We start from the raw sequence: 16,832 nt of genomic DNA on the forward strand, positions 1-16,832 counted from the left end.
ATACCCAGATATCTATATACTTATTCATCTCTATTGAGATATCAAAATTTTAAATTTAAATTATGAAATAATTTCACTAGTAAGAAATTTAAAAAAAATACGTTTAATAAGATATTAAAAAAATAAAGCCAACAACATATATCTACAATAAATATTAAAAATAGTTTTCATCTGTGTGTGTGCAAAAATGAGTGTTGTTTCAGAATCAGTTATCACTTCAAGATAACGCTCTCTTAAAATATTAAAAGAAATATATGCAATCCTCTCATTCAAGTATTTCAAGAATACAAAAAAAACCGTGTCAGGTTTTTTACTTGAGCGCTAATAAAATTCTGCAGAATTCGACCATCGTCACGTGGCGTTTATGTCACTTAGGTCATAAGGCACGTATAACACGTAGTAAAAAAACAAATTTGACAAATAGCCGACACCGCGCTAGCGCAGTACCTGGCTATATGCTGCCCGATGCACTAATGCGGACCTACAAACGTTTGTACGTATTATGGTATGTATAATCACGAAAGAATTTAAAGTAACGTGTATTTGTGTGGGAAAATTTCAGTACATGCCAAACTTATACGAACGTAAAAATATGCATAGCTCTGGAAGGAAGGTACAGTACTGGTTATAATTATCTGACTTTAAAAATATAGTTCGTTGATTAATATCTTGATAACACAAAGATATAATATTTCAGGATAAGCCATACTTCAACGTTTAAAAATATAGTTCGTTGATTAATATCTTGATAACACAAAGATATAATATTTCAGGATAAGCCATACTTCAACGTTTAAAAATATAGTTCGTTGATTAATATCTTGATAACACAAAGATATAATATTTCAGGATAAGCCATACTTCAACGTGCAAAATTATCATTTTTCTTCAGTTTCCATTTATAGAGTTGGTACCCTCGTTTATTATTATAACTATCATTTCAGTTAAAAGCATTTATTCTCGAATTTCCTAAGCATGCATGTACTTACTATGCGTCATGCAATTATTTATTTTAAAATTTTCTACAGAATATATGTACACATTGGCGAGTTTAATGCTAAGCAGCAATACCTTTGACTTACCAAAAAACACATATTTAAATATCTTCAATAGTAAGAATTGTTTAACACTAAATCTTTTTTATGGAATTCAGTTTTAGGATATGCCTCAGAATAATATGTACATGGGTGTATAAAAGAATTATAAGAGTTTCAGTTGCATAAAAAAATGTACTTAATAAAATAATGAAAAAAAAAATCAGAATAACCTACGCGGTAAAAATTTCTTAAGGTATGTTCTAAATAATAAAATACACGTTATTTTTAATGAAAATAACGTTTCATTTTTAATTTAGTTTTGTGAGTAAAATTATATGTGGTAATATTAATGAGAGTTTTAGTTGTTTTTCTACCACCGGTATTGCCAAAAAAATGGTAAATCTAGAGATATCACTCATTGAGTCACATATAAATAACGAAATAACTCATTAAATATAGGGAACTAAGTATAAAAGCGTTATTAACAAATGAATATTTGAGGTGGATATATCTGAAATATATCTAACCATTCGGCTATGGCGTATTTCATTACATACCATAAACGATTTTCCAATTACCCTAGATTACAAAACTATCTTTCGATTGACGTTATTACTAAACATAAAAAAAATATAACAAAGAAATAAAACGGGAATAAACAGGATAAAATAAATAAAAAATACTAATGTAAAATAACATTCTTTCGGTTTAAAATTAAATAAAAAAATAAAAGGTTTATTAAGAAGGCTACTGTGAAGCGCAGAAATGACTAAAAGATTGTTCTTTCCAGGCATAATAATAATAATAATTTGGATAATTTGTATAGCGCCATTTTCGTAAAATACTACCTCAAGGGCGCTTATAAAGACATGGATAGTAATAATAATAATAAGATGATGATGATAATGATATAAAAAAATGGATTAAAACGTCGTCAATCGATCTCGGGCTGTCGAGTCTGGAGCGGGGAAAAGATGAGCCGACAAATTAATACGCCTTCCTCTTGATCCCATGGGCTGGAGAATGGCCAAGGTGTTGGGCAGGACGCATTCCTGAGCGATGGTCGTCACGCTGGAGGGCAGCTTGTTGATCTCCTCGTCATTGTGGATGGCCAACTTCCAACTTCCAGACTAGCACAATCAAACGGGACTTCACTTTTATCCTCTTTTGCCGCCCTTCCGTGATCCGACATGATGGTTTTGTCTATGAGGTTTTCCTTCGAAATTGAGCTGGCGCAATTGAGGTATTTAAGTTTGTAGTTCGATTTCATAAAATTTAACTATTTAAGCACATGTTTTCAGGTTGGTATTGTCTTTGCACATTTTTATTGCAGTCATTTATCTCCGAGAAGTTAGGGGTTTCGGATGAATACACTATGGTCGTAAAGTACCCTTAAGGGACGAACACAAAGCACTTTTTAACGCCAACTTGCCACATGTGTTCATTCGGCACAGATTCTTAGAAATACACTACACCGTTTAGACCAGCATTACTATATTGAAGGACGCAATGATATTATTGATGCACTTTCATCAGTTAACAGCTAACCTTTATAAAATTATAACTTTTAACCATTTCAAGTTAACACCAATCACAATATTTATAGATGAGCGAAAAATTGTAGACTTGAGATGTAAATGTCCGGAGAAAATTAAATAAATGATGGAGCGTGGTTCTCTCAGCAGCCGCGTCGGGCGCTCGAGGAACCACTCTAATCTTCATTTAGCCGTCGTAATTTTTACGATACTTCAGTATTCTAGGGTTAATATAATTTTAAACATAAATGTTGTAAACTGTAAATGAAAAGACTCAGTGTTGGCACATTATTGTTATTTTTTATTTGTAATTATGTATATGATTAAAAATAAATAAATAAGTTAATATTTTTGGTCCGTTAGTTTATGGTACGCAGTGTACTCCAGGCACTATGGTCGCGCTTGCGGTGGGCGGAAACGGCCTTTTTGTGTTTTTGCACCATGACCAGTGTTTACGAATGCAATAAAACAGAGCCGCCGAACATATTACACCGTACCGTAAATTATTTTAATACCCACACGTACACATACATATTCACACTTTTCAAATGAATGTGAGTGCTTTAAATTTAAAACAATGAATGCGTTTTTTCATAAGTGTAAAAATATGTTTTAAGTTAAAGTGGATTTTATAACTGAACCACGGGAACTGATGACAATAGCGAATATTTTTTCGTTTGAAAAGTTTATCATTCTTTTTATTTTTATTTTAGTGGTCACTATTTATTTACTAATTTTTATTTTATAATGTAAAACATAAGTATATGAAATGTAATTATTAAAGAAAAGACTAGTTTTTTTCTACCACTTGAGATTATTTTATGACGCCTAGTTTCGAAAACTAAGCTTCCATCTTTAGGTCTAAATATAAACTAAAACATAATAAACAATTAACTGTTGTATAAATAAGGAGAGGGGTAAGTTAGGGGGAGGGGGTATGTCAATGGGGCGCAGTTTGAAAATAAAGGAAAAAATTATAGAACAGTTAATTATTTATTATGTTTTAGTTTACATTTAGACCTGAAGATGGAAGCTGGCTTTTGAAACAAGTCGTCATAAAATAAACTCAAGTGGTTAAAAACAAGTGTTTTCTTTAATAATTTCATCATGTCTTACCACAAAGTAAATGCCAAAACAATGAATAAAATGGATTAAATGTTTTTAATTTCAATTATTGAGTTGGCTATGGGGTGATACCTATCATTACTATATTACTATATAACTAACCATCACGCTTTTTTTCCGCAAGAGTAGTCAGAGTGAATAAAACACCACACCACTCTGTATTTGAAAACATTCTTCGCCTCTACCATCTCCATATACATACCCGCCGATTATTTTGACTCCCGATAGCTATTTCGACTTCCATGCCTATCCATATTTATATATACCACTAGGTTTTACGTTTATTTTCCTTATCTTTACTATTCTATCTGCAGAAAAAAAATAAAGTGGTAGTTTGCAAAGCCTCTTAAATAGAGGTTTTGGGAAGTAACTTCTTAATTATATATTTTTTTAATAAATTATACGTCACTAAATTGAACAAAATTTGAATATAAAAAATATCAATTCCGGTGAAAACTGTAAAATTAGTTTTCATCTAACCTTTGCTCTAACCTAGTGTTAATCTCAAACTCAATGGTGCATAGGGCACTTGATTTTATACAAACAGTGTTTGTATAAAATGATCAATTACTTGACAGTTAAATACACATAGTAAATGTAATCAGCCCAGCGCTTCAGATACCAGTCTAGGGATATAAATAATATATAATAGAATGAAAAACCGCTTGTTTTTTTTTTGACCCTGGAATCTGATCGAGATCTCCAGCGCCGTAGTCGAACGTGTTGACTACTATATTACGGAGGCAAAAAACTATTCACTGGTACAATTAAAAAGTATTTAAAGGTAAATGACAGTTTTTTTTTACTAACACTACAATTTTGAGAACATTTTTTTGTGAGATTAAGATAAAATTTTAAGGGATGCAAGAAACGTGCTTTGTCGTTATCCCGTGACCAATATATAAAATCCTTACTTCCACCATCCCCGGATCCTAAGTGACCGGATGATAATATTTCTCGGGGTTGAATCAGTCGGAGAGTAAGGAGCTTCCAAAACAGAATACCTTCCGAGTGCTTTTACCGGTCCGAATGAAGGAGAGCTTTTCGTCATGGAACCGGAAACTACACAGCGGGCTTGCGAGGCTTCCACAAGGATACTCGCACGAAACACGCGTTTTTGAAAATTTATCGTTTAAGTGTTAGGAGATTAAGTTTTAAAATTGATTAATTATGTGGATTATGTATTTATGTAAAATTTTCTATGATTTATTTTTTATTTTTTAATAATGTTGTTTAGTTAACGTTCGATTTGTATTTCACTTAATTTTTATTTTATTTTTATACTACTACTACTACTACCATCACGCCGTTTCCCCGCAGGGGTAGGCAGAGAGGATGGAACGCCACACTCTTCTGTTCTGATATACACTCCTCGCCTCCTTCACATCCATACATCTAGTCATACATGCCCTCCGATTACGCAGACTTTTGACACCGCCAGATTTTAGGTTTTGATTGATCTGATCGTGCCAAGTCTTTTTCGGTCGTCCACGTTCTGTTTTCCCTCTCACATTCGCCACATATATTTTCTTAGTCATTCTCTCGTTATCTATTCGCTCCACATGTCCATACCACCGCAAAGAACTCTTCCTAATCTTTTCAATTATTCCTCGTTCAGCCTTACATTCCTTTCTTATATCGTTGTTTTTAATTCTGTCATACAATGATTTTCCACACATTCGTCTGAGGGAGCGTATTTCAACAGCGTTCACTCTGCTTTCATCCTTCCTTTGCCTGTTCTATTTTTTCCTTTGCCAGTTCCATTTTTATTTTTTTATTTTTATTTTTAAAAATACTATTAAAATCCAAAATAAATTAAGAAGTACTTAAAAAAAAGTACGTGAAACGTTTATTTTAAAACAAGGATTTATGTTAAATATAACACTCGTAAATATATATTTCAAGCAAAATTTGTGGGGCAGTCCGCCTCCGTGGTGTAATGGTTATTATATAACCCTTATCCGCACCTAATGGTGCATAGGGCACTGCATAAAATTGACGCAGTGTTATCTTGATCATTACTTACATGAAGGCAAGGTAATCACTCTTGCGCTTCAGGAACCAGTCCAGGGTAATATTAAATAAATATTAGTGTTAAATCACTAATATTTATTTTCACCCTCCCCTGGGAATCGAACCCGGGACCTCCAGCACGGTAGCTAAACATGCTGACCATTACACCACGGAGGCGGACTGCCCCACAAATTTTGCTCGAAATATATATTTACGAGTGTTATATTTTACATAAATCCTTGTTTTAACATACACGTTTCACGTACTTTTTTTTGGTGTAATGGTTAGCGTGAGTAAATCCATGTTAATTATGTATCACTCAATTTTGGGTGCTTTGTCAATAAGTAAATAAATCCACTCACGAGCAGGCAAAAGCTATGAAACTAACAAAAGTTGAAGCCTGAGTACGGTCATGATAAGCGGTGTTGCATAAGCCGTAGCTAGATTTCAGAGTCACTTGGATGTTAGGTAATTCATAAAAAAATAAAGTAACAAAATACATACTCGTACAGTTGGAATATGAATTCAATTTTGTTGGAAAAAATACTGAATTATTTTCACAATTTTTCGCACAGCCTCGAATTTTCACTATGCTCTATTTCTTTCTCAACATTCCAACCCCGTGTCGTCCCTCGAATATCTATGCTGATCTCCTGACCCTCACCCTCGGGTTATGGGGTCTCGATTCGCCATGAATAACGCATTCTACCAGAGGTCCTACTGGAATTTTAATTAGATCCTAAACAAAAACATCGTTTATTATTGAATGTGGAACCAAAGATATCCACCGTCTGCCTTATTATTTTATAAATATCAATTAAATATTTTTAACTTCTGAAAAATCAGATATTTTCAAGGTTTATTTCTACGAAGCCATCTTCATCTACTACATCTCTCCAAAAAAAACTTTATTTTCAATTGTTTTTCTTTCGCGGTTTCTTTTCTTAAAATTTTATTTATTTATTATTGGAATTTTAATTTCATTTTATAAAAAAATGTTGTAAAACATATATGGCTGACTAAGTATTGCACCCACCACTTAGTCAAGCTGGAATAAAGAGTTATTTTTATTATTATTATTATTATTAAAATGTAGGAATTTTTATAATAATATCTATTTAAAAAACGCATCAGTTTGTTCAGACATGGTTATAAAATTCCGTAGTGTAGTGGTTAACATATTTGGTTACTTTACTGGAGGTCCCGGACTCAATTCCTAAAGCGGGTGAGTTCAATGCATTTCTTTTCTTCACTCTTTCCTTAATTTCATATTTTCCAGGACTGGTTCTTGAAGTACAGGACTAAATTCATCATGCCGTCATATAATGAACGATCGAATAAACATTGCAAAATTTGGTGTAGTGCCCTTTGTACCATTGGGTACAGATAAAGATAAAAAGTAGTGTATACAAATCATTTTTTTATTTAAATATGAGGTCAAGGGATCTTGCATCCCTTATGACACTGCGACTATATTAGGTCTGTTGTCACCTCTCTCTGTATCATAGCTTACTCTTAAGACCCAAGTTTTGTATGTTTATTTAAAATTAAAATATAACCTTCTAGAAAAATAATACATCTAGAAACTGTACTTTATCTTCATAACAATTAAATAATTACATATTTTCAAATCCCTCTGTCATGTGAATCACATTTTTAAATGACAGTAAGGTATTTGAGATCCGATCGGGGCTGCATTTTCTTGGACGTATCTCTGCTGGTATCCAAGGGGTAAGATCGCAATTTTCCGCTTTCGAACATTCCTGAGAAACTTTCTTCAAGTTGAAGTGTGAGAAGGATGTAGCTGAGAAAGAGCTTGCAGGGATTTTTTCCCCCCACAATGTCAAAAGGAGACTGATCAAAATTTTAAAAGGAATAACAAAACTGAGGCGACTAAAAATTAAGAAGTTTTGATTAAAAACCAATCTAGTTTTAAACGATTAAAAACCATTAGTTTTTACATCTTACATATAAATACTTGGGAACCAAATACTTCAATAAACTCCCTAAAGAATAAAAATAGAATGTATTCAAATTCAAAGTTATGTGTGATCTTTATAAAAAATATTTAAAAGAAAAGAAAAAGACCATTATACCATTAATCAAGTAAAACAATAATCCATGAGTGTAAATCCCTTTCCAAGTACAAAAGCGCAGTCTCTTTTTTGGAGAGGCACAGCGAAACTAAAATTATAAGTTTGCCATATGTATAAATGTAAAAAAAAAATTGTCTGTGTTTGTAGCTACATGTATAAAAATAAATCATAGAGTTAGCATAGGAAGGATGGATGTACATAGACTAAATGCAGTCGAAACGTGATTTTTCAGACAAATGTGCGGAAAACGGTGTGTGATAGATGTCAGAATAATGGTATAGGGAATAAATTCATGGGTAAAGTAAGCATAATCGATACAATTATGAGTAATGAGTTAGTTGAGATGGTTTAGGCATGTGGAACGATTGAGTGAAGAAAAAACAGTAAACCATATTTATGAGGCGAATGTATGTGAATTAGGAGAATCACTCAACGGAATCGAAATTCCATAAACCATAAACGACACGTTATTTATTTTGTTTGAGATTACATATTATTTTTATTTCAATTTATTTTATGTAAGTGTCAAAATAGTAGCAAAAAAATTATATTTCGGCTTTAAAAAGTCATTATATTTGTATCAAAAAATTATGATGACTTAAAATTTAAGCAACTTATTTTATTCAGGAATAAGCCAATATAAAAAAAATGTGTAAATAAATTGATAAAATAGAATAATATATGAACCAAATATTAATTGGAAACGTTTAAGTATGTACAAACAATACAAAATAAGTACATTCATTATATTGGAACCTTAGAAAAGAAATATTACGAATACAAAACAATTTTTTTATTATTGTTAATATAAATATTACGTATTTCTTCTCAAAAAATTGTTTGTTACTTGACCGGAATAATTCGTTGGCGAGCACTGCAAAGAAAAATAAACTGACGCCATGTTTGTTCTAGCAACTTGGCGTTTCTTTGAAACTTCAAAGAAATGCGCCTGAATTAAATCGAAAGTTTAGCCAATGAGTTAGTGGAGAAATAGTTTTCAGAAAATTTCTTCAGTACCTACAAAATTTTCAACAAGTTAAGGTCTTATATTTCATAACGAAAAGTTTATTAACTGCATTTTGAATTCGTTCGTGCTGTTGATTTCAACTTTTGAGTGGTAATTTGAAGTATCCTTACTTACATTTATAGATGTACACATATATGAAGTTACCGTTTACATATTTATATGCATGAGTCCTGGTGTATCAAGCAAAATTTAAATAAGAAAACTTTTAATAAACATCGTATGTGAATTTATATCTACATATGTGTGTACACACAAATGTATATATATAAATATGTATATATTTATATATATATATATAAATATATATATATATATATATATATATATACATATATATATATATATATATATATATATATATATATATATATATATATATATATATATATATATATATATATATATATATATATATATATATATATATATATATATATATATATATATATATATATATATATATATATATATATATATATATATATATATATATATATATATATATATATATATATATATATATATATATATATATATATATATATATATATATATATATATATATATATATATATATATATATATATAAAATACACAGGGTGTCGCATAATACAACGTATTTCTTTTAAAGGGTGTTAGGCCAGCTTATGAGTCAACAAAAAATGAAAATATGACCTCGGTAAAAGTGCCTTAGTTTTCCAGATATTTCCATTTTTATGAATTTTCCGAACATCAGTTTTTTTCACTGAGTGTTTTTTTGAGTGTCACTTTTTCAATTTTTCATATTTTAGGATTCTAATTTTTGTTTCATAATACTGAATAAGTGTTCTTTTGATTGCAGTATTACTTATGCTGGCTTGCCTTGGCGGAAAAATATTAATGCCCGGTCAATGATTTTTAAATAAATTTTCAGGTGACTTTGACTCATCACCCTGAAAAAAAAAATGAAGCTAACCTGGCAAGTTTTTTTAAAAGTTTGTTTTATTTATGTTATTTTAAAAACAGTATAACATTTACTTTATTTTACTTTAGAAAAAAAGATATTGCTTTTTAAGTAAACATTTATACATAAACATACACATAAATATACTTTCCGTGTAGAGCCTATAGACCTCTTTTTATGACAAACAATAACATTCGGTGTATTGTTGAAATCGAACGTCATGATATTAATTTAATAAGATATTAATTCAATAAATTATGCAACCATTTAACTGGTAAATATTGATATTTTGTAGAGATATAATTACTTATAAATTATTGTGTTGTGATACATATCTTACCCTTACAATAATGCTAAGCTGAATAGGTCATAAATTTAACGACCAGCCCATAAAAGAAACTCTCGTATAATTCGAAATATTTTTGCGTTTTTATTTTCATAGTAAAATGCATAACATCAAAATACTTTTCTTTTAATGTCCCATTTTAATTGATTAAATATAACGTGATCGATGGAATAATTTTAACGATCACATAAAAAGGAAACATTTGTAATTTTAGAGGGAAATCTGATTAGAGCTTTACTATTTTTCGCAATTGGGGTCAGACTTCAATTGATACACCGTTAATTTTCTAATAATTTTTGTCCATTGTATCATGCATTTGTGATAATTATATACCTTAAGTCATGTTAATTGAGAAAAAACAACAGCCTATAAGTAATATAAATTAAACACAACGATTAGCTAATCGATAGAATTTCGGTAAAAAAAGTAAAAAAAGAAACATAAAAGAACAGTCCACCTGCGATCTATTTAGTCAATACGCATAAAAATGTACTTTTCTTATTGCTGGTACATAAACACGAATATATGTATATGGCTGATGACCGAGTATTTTCATAATTGCAACCTAGTAACCTTGGACGAAGTGAAAATTGACAACTCGGTTGTATTACAGAAAGGTCGTTTTGAGCACTTCACTTTTGTTGTAAGTAAAATACTGAAATCGTAAACAGAGACATGCCGATTTTCGTTACTTTGATGTTTGACTAAAAGCCGACAATGAACACATCGTTACAAAATTCATGACTGACGTGAAACACTATCGACACTATAGACACTATTGATATAATACATACAGACGAAACGGATCTTGCGCCATATGCATTCATGAAAACATTTGCTCTTGTGTAGATAAAAGTACAGATACATGGGATTTGAAGGAGATAAATTGAAATGTTAAAACTCTCCTCATCATTCATTACACAAAGTGAACGATGAAAGATAAAAAGACCACTTTAAAAAATATTCCCATTGTGTTTCATATGTCTTTTTTCTCTCTATCAAATTTTATTTTTTTTACAAATGTCAGACCGTAACAATTTCATTTTAATCTACATTTGACTTGATGATGGAATACCAGGATACACAAAGTAGTGTTTTTTGGCAATGCTTTTAATATAAAAAATATTAACATGCTAATATAGGAGTTTCTGCTTAATAAAAAAAGCTTCTTTACATCTCACCAATAGATGTCTCTAGTGAAGTTCTAGTGATTCAAGAACAAGGTTTGTTAATTTGGTTCAAATATATAGAACTTCTAAGAATTTGAGTAGTGTGGTTGTCAATAATGGGTAGAATATGCTATGACAGTCGTCAGCCCAGACTATATAAATGCCCAGACTTCCATATTCTTCTTCATCTTTGATGAGATGTCAAAAAAGAATACAAAATATTAAATATTAAATGTAATTTTTTGATAAGTTTAAAGTTCCTCGAAGCTTACATGTGTAACGTGTATGCAGTGTCTCCTCAAAGCAGAATTAGGGTTTATTGCCTTCGTAGGGGCGCGGGCCTGTGTTTTTAAATTCGCCAAAGCGGCCTGGAATAGTTTCCGCTCCGCCCAGTAGTGCATCGGGCCGGGAATGCAATTAACTTGATTTATTTGCAACATTTACTCACTGGAGAGCGCACGCAATTCCGCCGTAATTTTACAACAAACTGACATAGCGCGCCATACTCGGTCTGACCGTGTTTGAAAAACCAGACCCATTTTCGATATGGGTACGTTCTGCAATCAAATATTTTTCTATATAACACAACAAATAATATGTTAACGAAAAAAAAATCGTTTATTTCAAAATAAGCTAAGAAAATGTGAAATTTTAAAATAATAAATTTTTCGTCGTTAAATTATTAGTATTATTTTTAAATCATGATAAATATTTGTGTTTTTATTTTTTTATAAAAAAAATCCTTTAATTTCATACTATTCTGTGAGTTTAAGCGGCGCATTATTAGAAATAGGTTTCAAATTGTGGTAGAGTGGATTCAAACCGAGAAACTCTGACTTAAGAGTCTGCGACACTAACCACGGGACAACAACCCGACATTTCAACCAAAAGAGAAATGTTTATGTTTTTATTATTTAATAAACTTTTTCAATTTAATTCTATGTTTGTGAGTCAAAGCGGCTCATTTAAAAAAATAGGTATCAAATTGAAGTAGAGCGGTTTCGAACCGAGAAACTCTGATACAAGAGTCCACGACACAAACCATGGAACCACAAACCGACACTTAAAACACTCTGAACTTAGATACTTTCAGATTTAAATTTCACTTGGAAAAATACCACTTTTGCTTAAAATCTATAGCTGCACATATTTTGATGTATTTTTCATCATTTTCTATTTGAAAATGATGCAAAATCCATTAAAATACATATCACAATAGATTTTTTAATATAATAGAATTTATTCAGTAAAATTTTAATTAACAATAAAACGACCTTTAAATTTATATTAGACTGAACTTTTTTAACACGTAAATCATTTTTTCAATGATTCAAAGAGCACCGCATCGTATCGATGCGGTGTAACCCTGATCCTCAAGAATTTGCGACACTAAACCACGGGACCACAACCCGGTACAATACCCGACACAATACGTAATACGTTTTGTCATGTAATAAATGTATAAAAAAAAAAACACCTTGAAAAACTTAAGTATGACAAAAAATAAATACCTTGCCGTTTTTTCACCATTAACGAATAGAACATATAAAACCCAAACATCATGCTTCCTCTCCGCAGGAGTAGGCAGAGACAATCAAACGCTGTATCATCCTATCTTTGAAAAAAATATTTGCCTTATCCAAATGCGACTACTCGTATATACCTACCAACTCTTAACCTGAGCTGACTACTTTCTAGTATTTATTTCAATTCATTATAACGAATTTTATTCGGCCTTCTCCCGCTCCTATTTCTAACCACATTTGTCTCGTAAATTTATTCTACTGTTCTATTTGACGTGTCTAAACCATCTCAGCACACCTTTCATAATTTTATCAAAAATTCTTATCACAGCCTTGCATTCTTTCCTTATTTCACTATTTAAATATCTGTCATACATCGTTCTGCCGCACATTTGTCTTAGAGATCACATTTCATTTACGTTCAGTCTACATACTTTCATCTTTCTTTTGCCAACTCCATCTTTCACTTTCATATATTATACACTTGTTTAAACTTATCGCAGAAAGACAATTAAATGCAGTATAAATGTACAAACAATCACAATTTATTTTATGTTAATGATACTGTGAATTGATGAAAACAAAATAAAAACGAAGGAAAAAGAATCAGGTAAGGAGTTGAGGGAAAAGATTTAAAGGAACCAAGGAAGGAAGATTTGATAGACAATAAAGCTTTCAAAGAAAGATATAAATATTTCAGGCGTTTCTTAAAAGTTATGAGAGATGGTACATTTTTTAACGTTTTAAATTCATTAAAATACAATTATCTATGTTTAATAAGAAAAATAAGACAAAATGAAATTTGTGCATATTTTCATTGCTTTATTTAATAAATAAATTTTCATTTGAGAAAACCATCCCTAACATCAATTTTGATGTTGCGAAAAACGCCATTCCCAGATCTAATGGCCTTTTAATCCGGGATACACTCCGGGAAGCGGAATGCATACATTCATTAGTCAATAAATAAAGTAGATTTAAATCCATATTCCAAATCGGCGCGTTGGTCTCCCAGTCAAAAATGTATAGTTATACTTACATATATTGGGATTCAGTGTTTATGACGGGTTTATCGACGGAATTATTATAAGGAATTTAGCCAATAAAAACATACTAAATTTACAATATATTGAGTGTGTCTAATTACTTGTTCACAAATCTGCATTATCTCCGTTTAGGAGTTTTTTTTTTCGTTTTTGAAATCTCAACATTGAGGAAGAAGAATTGTTTGTCTGGGGATTTGCAGGTCTTATGACCGTCATAGGCTTGGTTAAGTGATCATTTACACGTATGTAACATTCACCAATTCTACACGTGATTGACAATTACACTACTCACTTTATTAACCCCTAGATATATTTACTGATTAATTGCATAACACAGTACATATCAGTTCACAACTGCCCAAAGTTTCTCATATTCTTCTTCATTTATATCGGTTTCCTTATCTTATTTTTACCATGCCCCATATCAACGATTCAAAAATCTCCACGGCTTCCTCCCCCTATCAATTTTTTATTAAACTAAAAAATTCGGAGAAAATAATACATATATACAATATATAATATAATTATTTTATTTTCATAAATAAATAAAATGTACAAATTTCAGATAACATTGGTACTCGAAAGAAAATAAGTGCGATTCTTAGATTTGGTGTGAGTTGCAAAGATTTTTTTTTATATAGGGTACTACTTTGAAAAATGCGTTTTTCAAAGTAGACCCAATGTAACAGATATGAATGATTAGGGCATCGCCCCCCAAGACATTTAAATTGCCCCTCCGGTGAAACACTGATCTATGTTGAGATATCAAAAAAGAAAAAAATATTTTAATTAAAATTTTCGTGCAGTTTTGTATGTAATTACGTAAAACATCATAAATAGTAAAAACGCATCGTCTTGGGTAGGGCAAAATGCTAGATTGTAATAATTGCGTAAGTCTGTCCATATTTTTCATTCTCGTAAAAATAAATGTTACAGCTATAAACTCGATACTGCTTTATGTGAATTGGGAATAAAATCCAAATTGCTCTGGGTCGTGAGAACAGCTTCATATTTCAAAGTATCCTTGGATTCGCCAAGCCTCTTCGTGTGAACATTTCAGGCAAGGTTTTCAGGAAATTTCTTACCTAAATGTCTGAAAGCAAAATCAAACCGGGTACCGAACGTTATGTGGCACGCGAAGTTAAAATAAAAGTTCATCCTTGCGGATAGTTTCCTTAAACATGCATTAACGTTAGAAAGCGAAATAACGTATAAGTCATAAAGTATTGCGCAAAACTAAAGCTTAACCATATACTGCACAATATTATTTACACGATTATATGAGCAATGCATAGCCAAAAAATTTAAATATATTCCATCTCAATATGTCGTGATAATTTTCTTTCTTTCTTAATTCTGTCATGAATGGCCACAAAAAAAAACAGGAAATAAGTTGAAAAAATTTTTTTTTCTAAAATTCTTAACATAACAACGCATTTAACACTTCAAATTGATGCAAATATTTGTTTTTGCATTTTTTATGTAAATTAGTTTTATGAGACTTTTTTGAGAATTAAATTTTATTGTTTCACATTTATTCACATGTACAGACCCTTATATATGCCTATATGATAAAAATTTAAGACAGAAACATATAAATTAGCATATTTATGATAAATAAATTGTAATAATGGGAAAAAGTATAAATATCATAAAAATCATAAGTGATATTTAACAAGCAAAAATTAATATAAAGGCTTGTAAGATTCCGATTCCCATAATTTTAATTGAGATGGACAATATTTTTGATCAGCTTTATGATAAGGAAGCAAAATTTAAGACAATGTACGAGTAATGCATTGAAAATAATTCATTCTGAATTTGATTTATTAACTTACTTTATTTATATATAAAAAGTACGTTATTCTGGTGTTTTTTTTTTATTCTGCATCAGTTTCAAACCCCATGAACTATCAATTACGGATGAGGAAAAAATGTATGCCTGCATTAATTATGAGAGACGTTTAAGCTTATTCGAATCTCACCCTTGTACTTCGATCGTATCCTGTGTGATCCTGGTAAGATACGATAGTGTGCCAAGTCACGAACTGAATTTATGGGATGTGTAACGTAAACGTCAAATATATCGACAGGATTGGCGTGACATTCCAGGCGCGCGTGCCGTCGCTTCTCCGCCGTGTGAAGGGCACCACGACGCAGGTTCCGGCCCTTACGACCCATTACCTAGGCTGATTCAATTAGGTTTGTGTTATGCCTATTCTCATAATATGCCCAAATCCCAAAGACGGCCCACGATATATCAATAAAATTTCTATGATATTTACACAAGTTTTCAGAATAAAATGATGATTTTTTTAAATCTATACGTCAACTACTTAATAGTGAAAATCTATTTTTTTTAAAAGCTAGATTTGCACTTTTGCACAAAACTATATACATTTAAAAAACAATTAAAATTAACCGTTTTTGGGTTTTCAATTATTAATGTTAACACGTGTAGTTTCGAGAATTATAAATGTTCTCATTAACAGGTGAAAATACAAACTATTGTACTCGTATTTTACAATTGAAACTTGTGTCTATAATCATTAATCAAGAAACTCGAAACTGGTCATAAACAAATGTTTTTTATTTTACATTTTTATTTTATTAAAATAGCTAGCTCAGCACTTTTTTAGCCTTAGAAAGTATTTAATATACATGATTATCTGAAAATGATCTAGCAAAAAAATATTGACCAATTGATAGAAGTATCTACTCGACAACCTCGTAGTTTGATGTATTTTTTTAAAAACGACATTCTTTGAGTTTTGGCTCATCGAACTTATGATTATGCAGGAGTATATTAATAAATTATAATATGGAAAACCCATGAATGTTAATATTGTTTAAAAACGTACATACGTTTTTAGAAATTAAATTAGATTTAAAGTGAATATACACGAAAAACTTAAAAGTTAAAAAACATTTTAAGTTGACGGAGTTTCTAAGTGAAGTTTTTATGAGAATTT

The sequence above is a fragment of the Brachycentrus maculatus genome, unplaced genomic scaffold (genome assembly GCF_059751285.1).
Source record: "Brachycentrus maculatus isolate JH-2025_06_01 unplaced genomic scaffold, ASM5975128v1 h1tg000396l, whole genome shotgun sequence".
Lineage (NCBI taxonomy): Eukaryota > Metazoa > Arthropoda > Insecta > Trichoptera > Brachycentridae > Brachycentrus > Brachycentrus maculatus.